Raw genomic sequence first — 22913 nt, 5'->3', positions numbered from 1 at the left:
AAACATTCTCTTTTCAATTATTATTTTCTTAATACATACATTTCTCTTTGCTTTTTTTTTGCCATGAAGACACATCAGTTATCTTTATGGTCAGTGATATTGTTCTATTGAATGTTAAAGTAACCTTGAAATGCATGGTATTAAAGGCTTAAAATAATTTCTAAAACAATTGATGACATACTGCGTCGCCTGCAAATAACCCTACGCCTTTGTAAAATGAATTTCTTTTAAAAAACGGATTGTAGGAATGTTTGAGCAAGGATGAATTTGGCATGCAAGTTACAATCACTTGAAGTTTAAGTTAAATACCTAGCTCATACTCGTGAAACATGCACTTTTATACTAAGATCAAGGGATTTGCTGAAATTCTCTGGATTTTCATATTTGAACTTGTGTATATTCTTAAATAATCATATACATATATTTAGGCCTACATCTAAGCTTTGGTAATTGATAACATTTTTGAGATTTCCTTTCTTTTTGCTCTTTGAATAGTAAATTAAATTAAATTACGTATTAACGTTGATTTTATTTTTCAAATTCAAATCTGTACTTACATAGTTCAATGAATGAATTCCTTATCATAGTGCACATCAATCGATTAGTCGCTGCGAGTTTTAATCATTTAAGCAAAAGATTAATTTAAAAAAAGTCTTTATTTATTCTGTGATCAGACTCGGAACTAATTGCACTTGCTAAAAATATTGAAATAAGTATGCAAGCAACTCTGCTTCTTTTGCTGGAGAATAATTTTTATAATGTATTAATAGTAGAAAAGAGGATGTTTTATTTATTTATTTATTTTTTTTTGTTTTTTTTTTGTTTTTTAACGTTCGGTCCCTCGCCTCTCACACCCGCCCCTGCCGACCGAGGGGGCCACCTCCCCATTCGTAGGGAGCGCGTACACACCATAGACCGGACCATGGCGGGTTAGTAGTGGTTATAAATGTCAGCTACAGAGGAATCATCAGCCGACTATATATATTTAAGAATTCAATTAAAATTTATTTACAATTAATGAACAACCTCGCTCGTAGGCAAATTTCTACTATTTCCGCATAAGGAGTTGTAGATACGCCGATTAACTGAGCTCAAGAAGTTAAATTAATAGCAGAGTTAAAATAATAAAATAAAAAACAGGAAACCGCACGCAAGATTACTGCATAATTCTACTGTTCCGTAAGAGGAGTTGTAGATAAGATGCCAGTATAGATTACGGGAAGTTAATAAGTAACTACAAAATAACAATGTATGTATATAATAAAATTACACTATAACACTACAATAGGACTAATAATACTTCTGGCAAACCTGCTGATCATAATATTACATGCGTAAGATAGCATTTTTTATTACATGTGTTGGACTGGTTAGATCTACTGTGTTAAAAATGTTATTATATATTTCACATAAAGATCTAAGTGGGTTACTTGCTTCATAATTAGTTTTCACTAGAGATAACTTTATAGGGAGGAAGTTACGTGTTAAACGTGAGGGTACATTGAACATTATTTCACCGACTAAAAATGGCGAATCAATCAGACCACGTATAACTTTTATTATAAATAGCGCTCTTAACATTAACCGTCTTCTTTCTAGAGAAGGAAGATCTATTAACATCAAACGACTTTCGTAAGGCGGCAATGATACTGAAGTATCCCAACGTAATCCACGTAGCGCAAACAACAGAAATTGAATTTGAACAGACTCAATCTTATCAGAGTGGCATTTATAAAATGGACTCCATAAAACGCAACCATATTTTAAAACTGGACGGACTAAACTCACAAATAAACGTTTGGTAACGTATGGATCATCAAATTCTTTAGACCAGCGTTTTATGAAACCTAACAATGATTTGGCTTTATTAACAGATGATTCTATGTGTAAGTGAAAGCGTAGTTTAGGATCTAGGATAATACCCAGGTCAACAAATGATTCAACATTTTCCAGTTTGTAAGAGCCTATAAAATAATCAGAATGAATTTGTTTGGACCTGAAAAATGACAAACTTTTGCATTTTTTAAGGTTTAGGGTCATTCCATTTGCAGAACACCAATTCGTTAGAGAATGTAAATCGTATTGTATATTAGAGGATTGATTTATGGAATTTATTTGAGAAAACAGCTTTACGTCATCAGCGTACATTAAAATGTTCGAAAATCGTATCGCCTGTGGAAGATCATTAAGATACAGGACAAAAAGGAGTGGGCCAAGATGACTACCTTGGGGGACTCCTGAAGACACTATTATGTCTCTGGACAGAAAATCATTAAATAATACTTTTTGTGTTCGACCTTCTAAATATGAAGCTAACCAAGATAAGAGAGACGATGGGAACCCCATAACATCTAATTTATAAAGTAAATGCTTATGCACTACCGTATCAAATGCCTTACTAAAATCAGTATATATTACGTCAGTCTGATGTTTTTTAATAAAACCTTTATGAATATGACAAACAAATTCCATAAGGTTAGTGATTGTGGATCTATTTTTCAAAAATCCATGTTGATAAGGCGAAACTACCGCTTTCGTAAAATGTAGTAACTTACGCGAAATCAATAATTCAAAAAGTTTAGGTATTGCACTCAACTTTGCAATACATCTGTAATTTTCAATTAAACATCTATTACCAGCCTTGTGAAGAGGAATAATATAACTTGATCTCCAGAGTAAAGGAAAATAACTCTTTATCAACGAATAGTTAAATAATTTTGTGAGAGGTAAATAGAATTCATTCGCACACGATTTAAGAATGCAGGAGGGAATACCGTCAGGACCGGGTATGTTCGATATTCGTATAGATTTTAAAGCAGCTAATACTTCGTCTTCAGATAATACTATTTGGGGCAGGTGGTTCAGTTTATCAATCATATATTTGTACCGACCGTCTAAGCTTCTATCGGTATATGAAGATTGAAAATAGTCAGCAAACATATTGGAAATTTCTAGATCGTCAGACGATTCACTGCTACCATATTTCATAAAACTAGGAAAATTTCGAACCTTTCTTTTGGAATTAACGAATTTATAAAAACATTTAGGGTTATTTTTAAAGTCATTCCTCATCTTGGCAAGGTAATTTGAGTAACATTTAGAATTTTCAGCATTGTAGTTTATTTTCAGCATTGTATCTATTTCGGGCTGGGTGCCACCGTGGTGCAATGGTATGCACACCCGCCTTGCACGCTAAAGGTCGTGGGTTCGATTCCCCGGCCAAGCAACATCAAACAATTTTCAACGGTGGCAAAATACCCCTCAGTAATGTAGGCGACATTTCCTGAGTATTTCAGCCATGTAAAACTTCTCTACAAGTGGTGTCTTAAGACACGCCGTTCGGACTCGGCGATAAACTGTAGGTCCCATATCATTGAGCTAATATGAATCGGGGTGCACTCATTGATATGAGAGAAGTCTCCCTTGTCCCATCTGGGATGTTTGTGGAACAATTATTATTATCTATTTCGGGCTACAGAATAATTGAGATAATTTATAGAGGAATTGCATAATTTGTATTTCTTAAACAGCCTACTTTTAATATTTCTTAGTCGGCGCAGTGCTGGAGAAAACCATGAAGGACCTTGTTCCGCAACAACTTTTGACATTGGTATAGATTTGGAGAACACATAATTGATTCTGTTATAAAACTGTGAAACAGAAATATCTAAGTCATCATCATAAGTCCAGCTAGTATTGCTTAAGAGAGATTTTAACTTTAAGAAGTCAGTTTTACGATAATTGTATCTATATGTAATGTTCTTAGTCTCCTTGATTACAAAAGGGGTACTTTGTAATTCAAGAAAAATTGACAGTGTAGGATGAAACTTATCTTCCGGCAGTACAAAAGGAGTACATCTACTTAGTGATACATTAAGTGACGTGCAGAAAATCAAATCTAAAAGACGATTTTTATCATTCAAAATATAATTAATTTGGTATAAGCATTGGTCGAAAATCAAATCCCAGAAAGGTTCCATATCAGCAGTGTTAACTGATGGTACATAATCTAATCTATTATCACCAGGGGCCCAAGAAGTATTTGGCAGATTAAAATCGCCCATGCACATTAAAACATCATTACTGGCAAGAGAAGACGAGACAGTTTTTAGTAAATTAGCATGTCTCAAATATACATCTATGCTAGAGTTAGGTGGAATGTAGGAACAAGTTAAAAAAATTGTATTACCAAGAAATTTTAATTTCACGCAAATAAATTCATCATTAGGATTTACGGATATATCAATCAATTCAGATGAAACTGAGTTATGAACTGCTATCAAAACGCCTCCTCCAACTTTTATTAGCCTATCATTCCTATATACTTGGAAATTATCACAGAAAATCTCGGTATCTTTAATGTCTGGTTTAAGCCAGGTTTCAGTGAAAACAATAACTTTAAAATCACAATAAATACTGTTAAGATACAGACTATTTAGTTTAGTTTTCAACCCTCTAACATTTTGATAAAGTAAGGGTAGCATATCTAGTTTTTTGAAGCTGTCGAAATAACGGTAGGATTGACAGGTTTTGGTCTTTCGGTAGCATTATCAGGTCTTTGTCTATCCCTATATATAAATTCTCTTACTAATATCTCTTCAGGCCAAAAAGATTCGTTGACTATAGTATCAAAAACTCTGGCAGGGACAACAATTTTAAAAGACGATATGTCACGGGTTTTCGCCGAATTAAATTTCAAAATATGAAAGTCGTTATCTGATAAATTTGTAACTTTACCTTTTATGTAATTACGAATGATTTCAGTTGATGTGTTCGCATGTAACCTAGATACAAATATTGTTTTACGTCGTGCAACGACAACAAGCTGCATATTAGGTTGCAAAGGGGAAGTAGCCGTAGGTTGCTGAACTTCTATTGAAGGAGTATTTTGAGCAACAATCAAAGGCAAAGGCTGCTGAACTTCATGCGTACTAGAAATATGTAAGAACAAACAATACATTGACATTTCCACTTCATAATTTTTATATTACATGAAAGAGATTAATATTTATTTAACATCAGCAGCCTCTGAACTTGTTTGTAGAGGTTTCTGAAACACTGTCTGAACATGAATTCCACCAAAGGTGCAATACCGATCCAATAACAATAACACTGTGCAACACTGAAAATGCAAACAACTTATAATGGGCATTTTCTGAAAGTACATATTAAGACTACAAAACCCCTAGTTGGGTTTTGCGACGTTAGATAGGGTTTGGATTTTACAGCATCATCTTAACTGGGCTAAAACGACCCTTTTTCCATTGTTCGAGGTTTCATCTCAAAAACTTATAAGAATTTTACTTTGTGGTCTTCAGCAATATTATAGCCCTAAAGTAGTAGAACCTAAGTGTCAAACATATGAACTAGGAAAATCTGCATTTAGCGGGTAAAAATCGATAAAATATATGAATGTCTACATAATTTCTGGAACTCTGGGGCTCAATTCTGTTTCTATGAAAATTTGAAATAAAAACTTTTATAAAGGTAAAAACTGTTAAATGAAAAAATTTATAAAGGAAATATTCTTCATTTCAAATTTTCATAGAACAAGAATCCTGCCCCAGGTCAGTAGCAGCTAAACTTTTGGGAGTTGAATCAAGTAACCTTTCGCAAATGGAGATACAGAAAAAATAACTGATATTCAAAGCAAACCAAAGTTCAAAGAAACAGACTTGCATACAGACTTTATTAAAACTCCACATTCAACGTCCAACGGTGAATACGAACACTACAACTATGACCAGGATAAATACGTATTCTCTGGTCACAGCGGTAAAAATCGTACCAAACGTGAGGCCCATGAAAATACCAATCATTTTGATCCCAGTGGACATTTCAGAAAGCTGTTAACCAAATTTATGAACACCGACAACAATAAGAAAGCCGTTACTATTACAATTAATAATTTCATGCAACAACAACTAAACACAAAGAAAAGAAACTATTGAAAAAAGTTTAACAGAAAAAAAATCACACTAATAGAAGGTGAAAACACAAGTCGTCCCGGAGTAGAAGCAAACAAGGAGAAAAGAAAGCAAGAAGTTACACACAACAAATCGAATTTAAGGAATAGAGCTGGTTTACAATTCCCCCCTTAAATTGCAAAAAAAAAAACAGCTTTAAAAAGCCAGGAGCTAAACCTGCAGCGGTTATAATTATCCGTTTGCAAAACATTTTTTTTGGTATTCGTAAAGTAGAAAAAACATTTGATAAAATATTTGGTTACATTTAGGGTTTAGCACTGCCATGCAGTGCTAGACTTGAACTGTAACCATACGAAAAAATTTTAATTTTTCCATTGCTAAAAAATCTTTTTATGAAGTTAAATACTTCACCTTCTCTCTCTATTTCTTTCTTTCATACAATTAAAAATAAGTTACTTTATTGCAGGCCAAATTACTTGTGATTTATAATAATTTTATTTCAATAATTTATCAAACCACAAGCGAATTGCCATTAAATCCTTTTTATTACTATTACCCCATCTAAAGAGAAGAAGTAAAAATACAAAAAAAGTGAATTATTTTATTAATGCATAGGTATTACCTTTTATAATTATGCTTATCAAACATATTAATAAATATGCGTTTAATTATAAAAATCTTGAATATAAAAAAAAATATTTTCCAAATAATGTGCTCAGCATTTCTTCAGAACATTCTGAAACTCTAAAATACTTATTTCATGTTGTTTGGTGGGTATTTCATATTATACTTTCCAAGGCAAATTTATATAAGGTAAACGCATGAATTACAACAACTAACAAATTTACAAAAACAACATTGTTGTTATTGAAAATTAAATGTCAAAGAAAATATTGAATAATGGGGGAAAATATTGAATACATTTTGAAAATCCTCTAAATTAGAACAAATTTGAATCAAAACGTAAATAAAAAGCATTCAGAACTGTCGTTGTTGTTGTTGTTGTTGTAACAGTGTTTTTTGTTATGTTTATTTGTTCGTTCCTCTGTTCAATCTGGCTCTGGGTCTATCTCCAGTTCCAGAAAAGTGGCTGCTTCGATGGGATGTAGCCACAGATCCACTGGAGTTACAGTGCTGCTCAAAACATTTGCAACTGGAATGACTAGTTCATATTTTATATAGTTCTGAGTTAGTTTGTGGATTTGAAATACTAATATTTTTTAGATTGATTGTTTATTGAATCCTTTTTAAAGATTTGAAAATTAATTTGCAAAAATTTCACTTATTTTACAAAAAATATTCAAAACAAAGCTCGAACTCACTTTTGGTTCTGCTCAAACCATTTGCAACTGAGAAAATTTGATTCAAAATGTGAAGAAATTATTTTTGTTTTGATAATATATTGTGAATTAAACATTTTATTTATTATCTGGAGACATCGTGAAGGAAAACAGTTAACTAAATAAATTAATATATCCTTTGGAATCCTGTGCTCTAAGGATAATTGTAAAATACCAAGGTTTTATTCGATATTTAGTAGTCTAGAGTCCAGATTGGAGTCCCGGAACCTCCTATATGAATTTAGATTACTATAGCTGATTGGGTTCGATAAGAACTCAAGCATATTTTCAAAAAAATACTAGTTTTACGTTTTTATATATACGTTTAGATGCGGTATTATGCCAAACATTCTGTTATACGACAATTCTGGTGTGTACATGGCGAGATTTTGACATGCTACCAGTCCGGATAGTTCTTGGATCTGATAAATATCTCGACCTCATGTATTCTGTACCATTTTTGTCCATCAAAATACCTCCAGGGCAATATAAAACACCTACTACATTTTGGCTCAACTTTTTCGTGTAAGGGGACAAATCCTATTATCTTTCGTTCTGGTGAACAATCAAATGTTTTCAAGTCATATAACTTAAATATTGATTTATATCAAGGAGAAGTACTAGGTTTTACTACTCCAAAAACATAACCACACATTTTTTGCATAATTTCTATGAAAAATTCCACTTTTGTTGGAAATTACTGTTTTCCCAAAATTTGACTATTTTGGTATACCGGTGTCCATGGTATGTATCAGAGGTGTTTGTATCGATTTATAGGTGTCAAGTCTTTTTTTAACATCTGTTGATGACCTCTGAGAGATCTGCTTAATAATTCGTATAATTATTTAATCATCCCCTGCAGTAGATGTTGTTGTCCTTGCATCTCCTTCCCATCTTATGGCGATTTTTGTTCTTTATACGCGGTATACAGCTCCGTTTTAGATATTGTGATGTTCCTATGTTTCTTTTTGGACCTCGCTGGATCCATAATTTTCAAAAATTACCATTTTAGCAAAGCGTTGATAAAAATTTCTGGTCATAATTTAAGTTTTTCTTAAAAAATTAGACCTGTTTTGTTTTCGGCATACTTGTCTATCAAAAGTAAACATATGTGCGATAAAATTTACTCCTCATGAAAGCTTGTTGTCCCCTTCTTCTGATTAAAAACAATTTGATGCCAATCAATACAAAAAACTCGTAAAAAATTAACTAATAGATATTCGTACCACGGAGTTGCAAATGTTTTGAGCAGGCTAAAACATGTGTTCCTCCGATATTTCACACATTTTTAAACATAAGTGTTCATAACTGAACAATCCTTTTTAAATCCTGAAAATATGGTCAATAAATAATCAAATAACAAAAACACACATATTTCAGAACTCAAAATGTCCCTATAAATACACTGAATGTGATATAGGCATCCGAGTTGCAAATGTTTTGAGCAGCACTGTATATGGGTAGGTTTGGCGGCGCAGTTAAAAAGGTGTTGTGTGTCGTGCGGGCCCATGCCGCATACAGGTCAGATGTTTTGCACGGCGCGATCGATTTCCGCCCAATAAGAATTTAGGCGACTGCAATATCCCGAGCGTAGTTGAGCCAAAACTACTCTAGTTTGTCGTGGCAGCTGACGTTCCTCAGCTGCGATAGATGGAGGATGTACTCCGAGTACTTTATTCACACTATAATTGCTTAAGGCCTTGGCAACTGTGTCCGTGTGAATGCTATTCAATCCTGCTTGATATGCTTGTTGATCTAGGGGTTCTCTCCTGTATCGCTGGACCCAGGGATGCCAACTGTTCCGAGGTAAAAACGCTACAGCCACATACGCACCATAGGTCTGTAGCGATTTTTACCTTAAAACAGTTGACATTCCTGCTTGAACAGTGGTTTTTGTACGTCAAAAATCTCCACAAGTAGCGGGAAAACCACCAACTTGGCACCCCTGGCTGGACCTCTCCCTCTAGAGCATGGATATCCTTCCTGATTTCCCTGAATGGGGCGGGCCTACCCACAAGATGGTGATTGGGATGGCTCACACGATAACATCCAAGCAGGTACTGCAACGAAAGCATCTCATTGTGTTGCTTTACAGGAAGAATTTTTGCCTCCTCATGTAGATGGTCCACTGAAGATTTGAGGAGGCACCCTGTCGCTGTTCTCAGGGCGGCATTCTGGCAAGTTTGAATCTTTTTCCAGTTCGAATCACACAATCTCGGAGACCAGACTGGAGCCGCATAGCTTACCACAGACCGAACTATCGCGTTATATGTGGTCAACAAGGTTTCTTTATCTGCACCCCAAGTGCTGCCGGCCAGGGACTTGAGGTCCTTGTTCCTACTTTTCAACTTGTCGCAGATAGCTGTGGCGTGTGCGCACGACGTGAATGTAGTGTCGAATGTGACCCCTAAAATTTTAGGGCAGTTTGTGGTCGGAATTCTGCTACCGTCGACCACGACATTCAACTCACTTCCAAACTGCGCTGTCCATGTGGTGAACAGAGTGGCTGTAGATTTTGTGGGGGGAAATCTGCATATTCCTCGAATGGAAAAAGGTGGTAAGATCAGTTAAATAGTTGTTCAGTCTCTCACAGATGTCATCAGGATAGGTACCCGACGCCAAGATCGTGCAATCATCCGCAATACGTCACGATCTCAATGCCGTCTGGAGGGGGTGGAATACAGGAGAGGTAGAGGTTAAACAGTTCCGGAGATATCACCCCACCTTGGGGAACTCCCTGTTTCACTCTACGGGGTTTGGACTTCTTATTCCTGAATTCCCCGTACGACTGGCGTCCACACATATAGTTGACTATCCAACGTTTCAAGCTTGGCCGGAGGGTTGTCTGCTCAATGTCCTCAAACAGCGTGGAGTGCCTGACTGTATCAAAGGCTTTTGATAAGTCAAGAGCCACCATCACTGTTCTATCGCACGGCCGTCTCTGGTTGAGTCCTTTACAGATATATGTGGTAATGGCGTGCAGCGCTGTTGTCGTGCTGTGCTGCTTACGGAATCCATGTTGATGATCGGCAACTTGATAGCTATTTCTGATACTGGGGAGGATCAAGGCCTCAAGTTTCTTTGCTACGGGCGACAAAAGCGAAATCGGTCTGTGTGATTCACTTTTGCTGCCATCCTTGCCTGGCTTCCGTAGTGGGACCACCCTGCCCATTTTCCAGACTTCGGGAACAACGAGGGTGGCTAGCGACAAGTTGAAGACTTTGGTGAGATACTCGACTCCCGGCTCATCCAGCTGCTTCAACATTACCATGGAGATTCCATCAGGGCCCAACGCTTTGGATGATTTAGCGTTCCTGATGGCATTGGCAACATCATCCATTGTAAATTGTGGTGGTTCATCCTCGGCAGGAAGAGATCTGATACGACGTAATACTCTTCTCTTCACCCTGTCACTCACGGGATGCTCGGCAAACTGTCGATTGAAATTACTTGCACACCTCTTCGGGTCAGTCAACGTAACGTCGCCAAAAGTGACTGAGGTCCTATCTTCCCTTCTTCCAGGGTTCGAGAGTGACTTAACCGTTGCCCACAATTCACCTATACCGGCTCCAATGTTGCAGCTCTTCAGATGATTTAACCATTTGTTCCGCTTATGCTCGCCGACCAGCCTGTTAACTACCAGTGTCAGCTCCCTGACTCTGGGGTTATTGGGGTTGATACGACGAAGCTCATCACGCTCGTTTGCTAATCCCGTCGCCTCTGCTGGGAAATTTGGTCTTACTTCGGGTATTCGACCAGCAGGGATATGGCGAGCGGCTGCAGCAGTGATGATGTCCCGGAACGTCCTTTCCGCTACCCGAACATCAGAAGGACTGGGCAATTCTCTGAAGCGGTGATTGGTGAACTCTCTGAAACTCGGCCAATCAGCATTTTTATGATTGACGAACGTGCGGCGTTCAGAGGTGATGAAATCGGGTGGTCTGCTAATGGAGACAATTATGGGGAGATGGTCTGATCCAAGGGAAATGACGGGTTGCCAGGTAACGTCATTTGTCAGACCAGGTGACACGATGGTTATGTCAGGCGAACTGTGACACTCTCCTCTAATTCTGGTAGGGGCGTCCTCATTGACCGTGCAAAACGTAGAGCTATCAATCTGCTCAGCCAGCGCTGTACCTCTCTGGTCGTTTCCGAGGGCCGAATGCCACATCTCATGATGCGCATTAAAATCCCCCAGGACCAGACGATTATGACCTTGCAAGAGCGGGCTAATGTCAGGCATATAATCAGGGATACAGCTATTTCTCGGCGGGATGTATACATTCAGCAACTCTATCTCGGCAGCTCCACACCTGACTGCTACCCCCATACATTCCATGTATGGGTCATTAGAGACAGGCTCAAGCGAGATAGGTCTGTATTGGACAGACTGGTGCAATAGGAAAGCCAATCCCCCACCTCCACTTCTGGTGCGATCTTTCCTCAGAACATTGTAACCATCACAATGCTCTAAGCTGTGGTTGTTGTTCAGCTTGGTTTCCTGCACCGCCGCGACCTTGATGTTCTTCCGACTCATAAAATCTACTATCTCATCGATCTTACCTCGGAGTCCATTGCAATTCAATTGCAAAAAGGCTGCATTTTCGGGGATTGGGACAACAACGGCTGGTGTTAAAGGCTGCGTGTGAGCTTGTTGTCGAGGGGACTGCGGGGGAGTTTCGTAATCAGACGACGATGGAGTCTCGTAATCCGACGACGACTCACTGGGAACTGTGTTCACACAGCATGCAGCAACATAGTCCCTGTCGTAGTCCCTCACGTGGACGAGTCCAGAGCAACCCCTTAGATGCACGCACTCCTGACATCTATTGCATCTCACCGAAGGTTGGATGTGGGTGAAGATGCGAATGTGACAAACTGAGCACAGATATATTGGTCCTGGGTTTTCCTCCGTCCCGGCTCGGACCAATAGAATTCGGAGCAGGCATTCCGGGATATGCTGCTCCCAACACAGAAAAACGAAACAAATACGAACATGTACACACTGAGGTGGCAGCCGCTGGCCGGAACATTGGTTTTGTGTTGTTCCGGGTCAATCCGGTACGAAAGAACCCGCTGCCGTGGGATTGTTATATTCAAGATCTCAACAAAATTGAACGATTTTTGTGGATATCATGCAGAAACAAATTCTCTAATAAACTCCATTCCAGTTATTTTATGTTTGTAGGATCGTCCTTTGAACCAAAGGAAATCTATTTGAAATATGTTATGTTCTCCTGGGTGTTAAGGATTGTTTGGCTGTGGTCCTGTTTCCAATCATCTTCAGTGGACTACCAACAAAGACATAAAACAGTAAAGATGGAATAAAATGCATATGCAGTTTTATTTTACTATTAAGCCATAAACCTCCTATGTGTATAACAGAAATAGAACAAGTAAAAAAGCGTTAAGTTCGGCCGGCCCAACTTTTCATACCCTCCACCATAAAATATTCTGAACTAAAATGGAATAATTAGTTTTCATTCCTGTCCCCAACCTTAACTGGGTACGTTAAAATGTCAGATACTGTACATAAAATGCTTCATTCGGGAGGCCCTTTTTTATGGTGCCTATATCTAACTATGTATGTTGATAATTTTTGGTGGGCTAGAAATTGGGAGGTACCGTTATATAGGGGTTATAATGAAACATGGACCTATGTTGACAGTTTTTGATGGGAGCCTTTAATGTCAAATAACTCCTAATTCGGTTAAAAATTGTAGCTAGAATCCTCAAAATACCGAAAATCGGTACATTACGTGGGAACTTCAAATGTCATTAACAGCTAGTTCGGAGGTATGTGGGCTATACGAAAATATGAACTTAAATGAACAATTTTTGTTGCAGAATTTTAGTTGGCTTTCAAATTTCAAATTACAGAAAGTTCGTCCAAAAAATAAAGCTAAGGTACGGAAAATCGGGAGGTTTGTTTTGGGGCTCTACCAAAACATGGACCTACGTTCGGTTAAACATTTTAAGTAAAATCCTCAAAGTATCAAAAATCGGGAAGTATCGTTATATTGGGGCTATGTTGAAAATTGTTGATGCAGATGTGTGGTGACCACTACAACCTTCAAATGTCAAATACCGAAAATCGGGAGGTGCCGTTATATGGGGCTATACCAAAACATGGACCCATGTTCATAATTTGTTCGAATAAAAGTTTTGTGGTCACTAAGAACCCTAAATATCAAATTATAGCTAATTCGGTCTAGACTTAAAACGTCAAAGTACCTGAAATCGGGCGGTAACGTTATATGGGGGCTATTCCAAAACGTGGACCTATGTCCACAAGTTTTGTTATGTAAGTTTATTGACACTTAAGAGCCCTAAATGTTAAATTATAGCTAAATAGGTCTGAAAATGTAGCTAAAAACGTCAAAATACCGTAAATCGGGGGTACCGTTATATGGGGACTATACCAAAACGTGGACCTATGCCCACAACTTTTGTTATATAAGTTTATTGACACTTAAGAACCCTAAATGTCAAATTATAGATACATCGGTTTGAAAATGTAGCTAAAAACGTCAAAATACCGTAAATCGGGGGGTACCGTTATATGGGGGCTATACCAAAACGTGGACCTATATCCACAACTTTTGTTATATAAGTTTATTGACACTTAAGAACCCTAAATGTCAAATTATAGCTACATCGGTTTGAAAATGTAGCTAAAAACGGCAAAATACCGTAAATGGGGGGTACCGTTATATGGGGCTATACCAAAACGTGGACCGATATAGCCCATCATCGAACTTGACCTGCCTGCATTTTCCCAAAATTTCAGCGTTCTATCTCCATTTTTGTGGATGCTAGAGTGATTACCACAGACGGACGGACGGACTTGCACAGATCGACTCAGAATTTTACCCTGATCAAGAATATATATACTTTATAGGGTCGCAAATGAGCATTTCAATGCGTTACAAACGGAAAAACAAACTTAATATACCCTCCATACTATGGTGGAGGGTATAAAAACAGAACGCAACGGAAACATTACAAATATATGTTAATTGGAAATGGCTACAGAAAGATGAAAATTAGAAAAATGGTATATGGAATGAAATAAATACATTCAAGGATCTATTCAAGAGCAGCTGATTTGCATTGCTAAAATCAGATGAATACATACGTATAAAACTATAATAGGTTATGTTAAAGAACGAACATTCAGAAATTGGGTAAAAAAGTCCGGGAAGGAAAACAACCGAAATTGCAAAAACTCTAACACAGATGTCCAAATCAAATGCCAGCAAACATGCTACTAGATTCAACTCTGCAAAATTTGTCTAACAGAATCAGTGTTGCCGTTTTGGGCATTTCGGACCAAATTTGGTCCGAAAAAAATTTATTTTTAATTTGGTCGGGCCAAATCCATTTTGGTCCGTTTTCATGCTTATAATTGTAAATTATAAAAAAATGTAGTGTACCACTCAGAATTAACCTCCTACACAAGGTCAGTTTTGCCAAAGAAACAGGCGACCATTTGCTTCGAAGTGCTTATTCCATAAACAACTTACGTTGGATTTGCCTCGCCATGGAAGGCCCACACGTTCGATTGCTGTTTTGTTTTGGGCTCATACGCATAGATCCGAAATTCGTCGACGTTATAAACGTCGTTTGAATCGTATTTATTCACAATTTCTTTGCACCACTCGACAAGAGCCTTTTTTGAGTAATTTTCATGTGCTGGGTCTAACGAGAAAACGCCATTTTTGCGGCCAGGTATTCATGCAACATCATACGTTAGTTGGTGGAAGAATGGCCAAGGATGTCTCTATCTCTCGGGATATAACATGGCGATCTTGCATTATCCGGTCACGCGAGCTTATTTTTTTTCTGGCACAAAGGCCGTTTTTGGTCGACCCTCACCACCTTCGTTTTTAAGCGAGTGTCGGCCATGATTGGACTCATTAAACCAGTTTTTCATAGTGCTACAGGATGGTCCTTTATCCACAAACAAAGATTTAATTTGATCGATGCACTCTTGCCGTGATTATCCACGCCGACAGTTGTGGAAAATGATCTTACGAAAATGTTCACAATTAAATTCCATTTTTTTGCAAAGTAATTGTTTCAAGCCATTGTAAACAACAAAGCACATGATCGTATGTAAAACTGTCCTGAGTACGTTTAGGCTAAAAACTGTCAAACTTTCCAAAAAAATGTCAAATGGCGTCTAGGCCGCAAACTTTTCTAGTTCGCCTCGTATTATGTTATTAATGAAACGAGTTTTGTTTTCATAATTTAAAAAAAAAAAAAACTGAATATATAATTCTATGATATTTTATTAATATTGCCTGAATTACCCAATAAAAATGTAAATACATATTAATAAAACTCGATCTCAGAAAATAATTTTAAAACTATGTGCAAAGTATTTCTTCTTTCTTATTCGAATCCCTCTACAACATGAGTCATAACATTTTTGTAATTGACTGTAGTTTACTACAAAAAATTCCAGTAAATCGAAGAGTGCAATCATTATTTTAAATATTAAATCGCGAAAATTGCATCCAAGCTCACTATGCAAAATTCTTTTCAATTTTTTTGTTAGATAGCTGAAAAAAACAAAAAAAAAAAAAAAATACAAAAAAAAAGATTTTTTCTATTTGGACCAATATTAAAGAATTTATGAGTATTTCTTTACACATAGGTTTTACAGAATTCGACATTTTCAAGGCGCGATATCTGTGGAACCGTTAGCCAAAAAATATGAAAATATACTAAAATGTTTTGCTGAAGAGCAGCAGCAAACAAATCAAGGAGATTAAAAATCACTTTTTGCAATAGTGTCCGATTTCACTTAGAATTCCCCATATGTTTTTTTTGAATTATGAATCTTCGACCGTTTTGGGAACGATTTTTCGAACGTCAATTTTTTGTTTATTTTCTCTTAAATAATAGACAAATCTTAAGTCTGGAGTATTCCCCCAATGGCTTAACTTCATTATTACTCTCTATTACTGAGAGTAATGTTTTCATTAACATGAGAAAAAAATCATCATTTCAAAAACTGAAAAGTCAATTGATAATTCCCTTCGTCGGGATGAAATCATGATATTGGTAGCGATCAGTAAAATTTTGCAACACTGTCAGTTCGTTTTGAAAAACATTACTCTCTGTAATAGAGAGAATTAATGAAGTTAAGCCATTGGGGGAATACTCCAGACTTAACAAATCACATGAGATTGAATCTTCAAACAATAGAAACATCTTCTAAACTGTAGGAAATTAGAAATGTGCTGCAAGAAACTTTGCTACATGTTATAGGAGTATCCGAAACTTGGCTGAAGCCCTCGGTCTCTTCAGAGAAAGTGGACATTTCTGAGTATTCTTGCTGCAGGAATGACAGGGTCGACCAGAGAGGTGGTGGTGTAGCGCTGTATGTATCAAAGACTTTAAAGTACAGTGTCGTTTATAAGAGTAGCTTGTATGGAGTAGTTGAAAGTTTGTTTATACAAGTTTCGTGTGGTGAGCAATTGTTTCTAATAGGGGTGGTCTACCTTCCTCATTGGAACATCAGTTCTTTTGAGATGGATATATGTGCTTTGTTGGTCCAGTATAAGAATATAGTTATAATGGGTGATTTTAATTGCAACCTTTTTAATCAACATTGTTCAATGGATGTTAGGAATGCATGTAGTAGGCTCAACGTGCACAACTGTAAACCGTCGCATTACACTGTAGTACATGATTCATCTCCGCTTATAGACTATTTTCTTGTATCCTCGCCGGAGTTTGTAGATGTGTCAGGTCAGTTTATATGTTCAGGTGTTTCAGACCATTCCTTTATTTATATGGCTTTTAAATTCAGAGTTCATATTAATGGATTTTATTCAGTATGTCGATTACACTGCTGTTGATTTCGCTACATTAAGAAATGCTGTATTAAGTTTTGATTTTTCGAGTAATTATTTTGCCAACAATGTTGATGTCCAGTGGAATAGTTTTGATCGTTGTTTGTCATATTTGCATTCTCTTTTCCCTCGGAAGCGTTTTAAACTTAGAAATTAAAATAATAATTGGTTTTCAAATCCCGCTATAAAGTATCATATATCTTTTCGAGATATTGTTTTTAAATCTTATACTCGAAATAAAACTGCAATGAACTGGAGAATTTTCTGTAGTGCGAGAAACAAGGCTAGGTCTATAGTAAGGGCGAAAAGGGAATGCGTAGGATCAATGTTTGCTGCGATTGGGGGGATTAAAGGGTTTTGGAGACTAATATAAAATAATGGGCTTACAGATAGTCCTACCGTTGTTGTATTGATCTCGATGAGATAAATCATGTCTTTGTTAGCAACGAATTAGGTGTTTCTGATGACTTTGCTGAATATCATAGCAGAAATCTTGATGCAGGTTTTTCTTTCTCCTGTGTCAGTCTTCAGGACTTGACCAAAGCGTTAATGTCCATTAAATCGAATGGTTACACACTAAATGGTTACAGACTAAAGTATATACCCGTTTACCCGCATGTTTCTACATGTTTTTTACTACTGTTGGGCAATCTCGTTCGTTGAGCGGATCGATCTTTTTCATTCCGTTCACCAAAAAGATCCGGATCATCCACTCCGTTCTTTGGTTCTTTATCGTTCAATAAAACATTTCAGTCTATCATTTGCTTGTGGCTATCGTTCGTTCTCTGCATCAATAGTCGTTTTTATCAGTCTTAAAGATTGACAAAAAGTATTCGTATATCCTATTTCCATTCAATTTATTTTTAAATAATTTCCATATATTTTTAATTTATACTATAATTTGTTTTGTTAATTCATCAACGCGTAGTGATGTTGACAAGACAGGAACTAAATGTCAAGAGAGGAACTAAATGTATTCATCGTACGAGTGAAGCAAACAGAACGAGAGGAGCCAACTGAACGAGATGAGCATAAGCTAAAAGAACGATGTAAAAGAATGTGCTCAATATGGCCCCGTTCGTTCTTTTGAAAAAGTTCGTTCATGAACGACACAACTCTGCAACCCAATGCATTTTTGTTGCTTGTTTATGTGCAAAGCTAATTGTGGTAGTTTTTGTTTGTGCTGAAGCAGAATGGCCATTTAGTGATGTAAATGAAAGATATAAACGAATGAGCTGGATACGGATCCGTTCGTTCTTTTCACGGAGTCGTTCATATGAGCCGGGTTGTTCACGAACGACACAACTCTATTTTTTACATGTTGTTCATAGTATATTAACAACTTCTGTTTTCCTTAAAGTGCGGAAGACTTCTAAAATTGTTCCAGTAGAAAAGAAGAAAACCGCGTCTAATTTTCGGCCGATTTAAATGTTACCAGTGCCTCGATTCACTATCACAATTTTTCGACACTCAAGTTGTTTAAATTTGTTAACCATATTTTTATCGACTTTGGTATTCTAAAACATTTTAAACAACTTTACTCATTGTTATTTGAAATTTTGTCTATAAATAAACGGCAATACATTTTGTGTTGTTAAATTGTCGCCGATTTGTTGTTATTGAAAATGGCATTTGAATAAGTTATATATATATATGTATGATTTATCTCTTAGGAACAATTTTATGCTAGAACCGGCAATAAGCAGGACATTATTTCGGGACTTGGACAATCGCTTATAACAACATACTGATAATTACGACGAAATTGAAAGCTCAACATTTCTGTCCGCCCTACATAATATAAACGAATATCAACTACAGATATTATCGCTTATACCGACCGAATTTCGTGGATTTTTGACCGTTATTATAGACGAAGTCTACAGAAGGTTAAAAACCAAAATGAAACAGAACATGTTTTTCGTCTTAAAATTTATATTTATTAATGTCATCAATCTGGTGCTTTCATCGCAACTTTAGGTTAAACCAACATCTATGTATGTGAATATGTATATTGCAATTAACATGAAGCAGATACTATCTGAATTTTACCATGAACGAATCAGCGTGAATTTGGCTTTTTCTAAAAACTTTGACCGTAGCTCTTTCCTATCTTCATATTCAGCCGCGCCGCGACCATTATTTCCGAACTTTTTCTCCTTTCGCCAATTCGGTACCAATTAGAGGCGCCATTCTACAATAAGACCTTTCTACGTAAGCAATTCTTGTTTCATTGCAAAGCATTTACACTTAGGGGTAGTTTACACTATATGTAAATGTCATATGACATAAAATTTTCCATCGTTATATATTCGCTAATATTTGCAATATTGGAGATTTTCCTTACGCCATTTACTCTGTGGGCCCACACCAGCAAAAATGTAAAAAAACTACGTCTCCACATTGCCTTCGTGGGTAGATATGGAATGGTTTTTTTTTCGTGTCATATGACATTGATAGATAGTGTAAACTACCTCTTACGTGGAACACACTGGACATACACTCGAACAGTTTATTCAACTTAGTTTTATAAAAACTGCGGAATTTTCGTGGGATATACGTGGTTTTTTATATTTATATTTTCTTTATTTTTGACAACTTCAATTTCCAATTTCCAGAGATACCATTTTAAAGTATTTATTTTCGATAGTATTTTAACATAAGTTACTGAATAACACTATCGTTAGCTATAAAAATAACAATTCGACTGCCGTTAAAAAGTTACAGAATAGGCCCACAGTGTGTTCTAAAATACTGAAAAAACAAATGTTGTTTTATTTTGAAAGTAATAACCTTTTCTATGATTCTCAGTGTGGGTTTAGAAATAATAGAAGTGCAGCAACAGTTCTTGCAGCTTGACTGATGAAGTTCGAGCCAATTATGGGTGAACCCGGTTTTGTATTCATGTGTCGCTGGATTTAGAAAAAGTGTTTGACCGAGTTCATTAATACACGATTTTGAGGAAGTTGCAATGCATATAAATGGGATTCTATCCGGTATTTACCAAAAGCATGGGTAAATACCCGATAAATTCCTTTTTTGGGTGTTTATTTGGGTAAATAAAATTTTATTTTGAAATCAAAATTTTGTTTTTCTGTCAAAAAGAAATTTAAAAAGAATATCAGATAAACGGTTTAACCATGCGGACTAAACTTTTTATATGTTAAATCGGTTGTTGGAGTTGCTTGTGCGAAAAAATTAACGATGAATGCAAAAATTATAGCTTTGTCGAGGAGGACTTAAATCTCAACATTACCCACTGAAATCGTGGGTTAGTCCATCTGATATATTATAAAGTTTGGATCTCGATCCAGCATTTATGTTTTTCTGTATAGACAACTACAACAAACCGCTATAAAAGCTCTTAAATATCAGAATTATGATGTCACAATATATGAGAGATTTACCAAAATCGGTCATATTTTAACTAGCCCGGTATCCAAAAAAGGTAATTTTATTCATAGTCAGTTAAAATTTGTTAAAACACTGCGTTTTCACGTCTAATTGTATGATTTTAGTTTCTGTAGTTTAGACCCACATATTGGGTAAATACCTGGGTATTTGCCCATTTGTACCCAATTTACCCATTTTAATGGGTATTTACCCATTTCCCATCTCTATGCATGTATAATTTTTCAGGCAGTGCTTGTTCTTTGTTGTGGTCCTATCTAAATGGCAGGAGTCAGTTGGTGAGTGGGTGGCAGGTGTAGTGGCCAGCTTGCGGTGAGTAGTGCCCCAAGGGTCTGTTTTGGGACCTCTTCTATTTGTTATTTACATGAACGGTCTTTTTGCCAAGCTGGAGAGTTGGTGTTTCCCGTTCGCTTTTGCTGATGATCTTTAGTTTGTGTTTAAAGGAGATACGTAAGCAATTCTTGTTTCATTGCAAAGCATTTACACTTACGTGGAATACACTGGACATACACTCGAACAGTTTATTCAACTTAGTTTTATAAAAACTGCGGAATTTTCGTGGGATATACGTGGTTTTTTATATTTATATTTTGTTTATTTTTGACAACTTCAATTTCCAGAGATTCCATTTTAAAACATTTATTTTCGATAGTATTTTAACACAAGTTACTGAATAACACTATCGTTAGTGTAAACCCCAAAACCTGGCGATAAAAATAACAACTCGACTGTCGTTAAAAAGTTACAGAATAGGCCCACAGTTTGTTCTAAAATACTGAAAAAACAAATGTTGTTTTATTTTGAAAGTAATAACCTTTTCTATGATTCTCAGTGTGGGTTTAGAAATAATAGAAGTGCAGCAACAGTTCTTGCAGCTTGACTGATGAAGTTCTAGCCAATTATGGGTGAACCCGGTTTAGTATTCACTGTCGCTGGATTTAGAAAAAGTGTTTGACCGAGTTCATTATACCACGATTTTGAGGAAGTTGCAATGCATATAAATGGGATTCTATCCGGTATTTACCAAAAGCATGGGTAAATACCCGATAAATTCCTTTTTTGGGTGTTTATTTTGGGTAAATAAAATTTTATTTTGAAATCAAAATTTTGTTTTTCTGTCAAAAAGAAATTTAAAAAGAATACCAGATAAACGGTTTAACCAAGCGGACTAAACTTTTTATATGTTAAATCGGTTGTTGGAGTTGCTTGTGCGAAAAAATTAACGATGAATGCAAAAATTATAGCTTTGTCGAGGAGGACCTAAATCTCAACATTACCCACTGAAATCGTGGGTTAGTCCATCTGATATATTTTAAAGTTTGGATCTCGATCCAGCATTTATGTTTTTCTGTATGGACAACTACAACAAACCGCTATAAAAGCTCTTAAATATCAGAATTATGATGTCACAATATATGAGAGATTTACCAAAATCGGTCATATTTTAACTAGCCCGGTATCCAAAAAAGGTAATTTTATTCATAGTCAGTTAAAATTTGTTAAAACACTGCGTTTTCACGTCTAATTGTATGATTTTAGTTTCTGTAGTTTAGACCCACATATTGGGTAAATACCTGGGTATTTGCCCATTTGTACCCAATTTACCCATTTTAATGGGTATTTACCCATTTCCCATCTCTATGCATGTATAATTTTTCAGGCAGTGCCTGTTCTTTGTTGTGGTCCTATCTAAATGGCAGGAGTCAGTTGGTGAGTGGGTGGCAGGTGTAGTGGCCAGCTTGCGGTGAGTAGTGCCCCAAGGGTCTGTTTTGGGACCTCTTCTATTTGTTATTTACATGAACGGTCTTTTTGCCAAGCTGGAGAGTTGGTGTTTCCCGTTCGATTTTGCTGATGATCTTTAGTTTGTGTTTAAAGGAGATTCGATATTTCCCTCTGTGTCGCAATTTAAAGTAGATCTAGTTATGGATTTGTTGCATAAGTGGTTACATGACAGCAAGCTTAAGGTTAATCCGTTAATAAGTAAAGCTCTTTTGTTTTCTACGGGTAGTAGTATAAATGTTCATGTAATGTATGCTAGGGCGCTTATTGAGTATGTTGGGGAGCTTGAATGCCTCGGTGTTATACGAGGCAATAAGGTTTCCTTTACGCAGCGTATAACTCGTGTGGTTTAAATAGTAGTTGATATATATCGCCGTATGTGCACAAATTTCTGGGCTGTACGTTTTCCTCCTTTTTAAACTGTCTTTTATTGCTCAAACCACACTTCCCACGAGTTTCCTGTCAAAATAAAAGCAGAAGCAAAGTAAATAAGGATCAACTCACTAATGTATTACTTTTCAAAATTTCGTCTGTTTCTACCATTAAATGATGCTGACATTTTGAAGCCAGATTTACAGTGTTTTTTTTAA

The 22913-nt window shown here is 36.4% G+C and overlaps 1 protein-coding gene across 3 annotated transcripts in view; it reads left to right on the top strand.

The window, feature by feature from the left end:
- Positions 1-22913, top strand: part of LOC141387242 (angiogenic factor with G patch and FHA domains 1) — a 49154-nt gene that overhangs the window by 8316 nt on the left and 17925 nt on the right. The gene's annotated exons all lie outside the window — the stretch shown is intronic.

This window comes from Musca autumnalis, unplaced genomic scaffold, assembly GCF_047663935.1.
Source record: "Musca autumnalis isolate F117 unplaced genomic scaffold, ASM4766393v1 scaffold_5, whole genome shotgun sequence".
NCBI lineage: Eukaryota > Metazoa > Arthropoda > Insecta > Diptera > Muscidae > Musca > Musca autumnalis.
The sequence above is the reverse complement of the archived record's forward strand: the minus strand, read 5'-3'. Positions and strand labels throughout refer to the sequence as shown.